This window comes from Beta vulgaris, chromosome 5 (assembly GCF_026745355.1).
Source record: "Beta vulgaris subsp. vulgaris cultivar EL10 chromosome 5, EL10.2, whole genome shotgun sequence".
NCBI lineage: Eukaryota > Viridiplantae > Streptophyta > Magnoliopsida > Caryophyllales > Amaranthaceae > Beta > Beta vulgaris.
In genome coordinates, this window is record NC_079206.1 from 19,845,379 (window position 1) to 19,846,589 (window position 1,211).

Here is a 1,211-nt window from a genome sequence, read left to right on the forward strand (position 1 = left end):
GTTCTATATGTTTTAGTGTTTATGTGCTATACTAAAAGTTGAAATTATGGTTGACACTCATGTTTTTCTCTATTATCTTCATCATGCATCTATTAAGTTATTATCCTCTACTTTCTTTTATCATTCGAGTATTGTTCATGTTAAAACTGTATAAGTTATTGCTATTCATATCTATTATTGGGATAAAATTAATAATAGGCTTCTACAATATTCAATTGAATATTAAAAGTTATAGAATTTATATATCAGAATAACAAATCTAAAAATTACAGTATAATGACAAATACATTCCCCGTTCTTTTTCTGCTGCAACAATTGATTTGGGCATGATTTTTAAGAAAATAAAAAATGGATGGTTTAGCATAGAGGCACCCCTTTAATTAACTGAAATAGGAGATAAATACATCCTCAATAAAGTAAATGCAACATTATGAGGCAATTTGGGTAATTAATGATGGTTTTATTAACATTAAGTAAAGACAATATTGTCAACTCTAATTGCTTTTTTTACCAAAAGTGGAATGGTTCCAAAGGATGAAATCACCCAAAGCGTTAATGTTGTAATTGAAAAAGAACAGAAAAGTATGTAAATACCATGGTATTGAAAAATCTCATTTCACAGCAACACAAAATCAACAATAATATTAACAAAAATTTTACAAAATAATAAGATAAATAACAACCCGTGCAACGCTTGGGCTTCAAACTAGTTGACATATATTTACTCTAATACCTAGTATTATATATGCATCAATCTTATTACACAAAATAGATGCGTAAACCATGCAACGCATGGGTGTTTCTCTAGTATTTGTACAGTATAATATTAGATAACTTTATTTTACAAGGACGCCATGAAAGAATTAAGTTCTATATAAAAGTGCAAGTGATACAACTGTTTTCCAAAGACATGGAGGTTGTCGACATAGGGGATGTAGCTCAGATGGTAGAGCGCTCGCTTAGCATGCGAGAGGTACGGGGATCGATACCCCGCATCTCCAATTTTAATATTTTCTCTTTTTTATTTTTTTTTTGATGCAGAAACTCCATCTCTACCTCAACTAGAAACTCCAATCCTACTTCAACTACATTTACATTTAAAATTATTGTCCTTTCAGGAATCGGATTATATTTGCTACTAGAAACTCCATCTCCTACTTCAATTTTAATATTTTCTCTTTTTTATTTTTTTTGATGCAGAAACTCCATCT

General features: G+C 29.9%; 1 non-coding gene across 1 annotated transcript; it reads left to right on the forward strand.

The window, feature by feature from the left end:
* Positions 1 to 928: 928 nt before the first annotated feature.
* TRNAA-AGC (transfer RNA alanine (anticodon AGC)) lies at positions 929 to 1,001 on the forward strand. The gene has a single exon. It is a non-coding gene; the product is annotated as a tRNA-Ala (tRNA).
* The last annotated feature ends 210 nt before the right edge of the window (positions 1,002 to 1,211 follow it).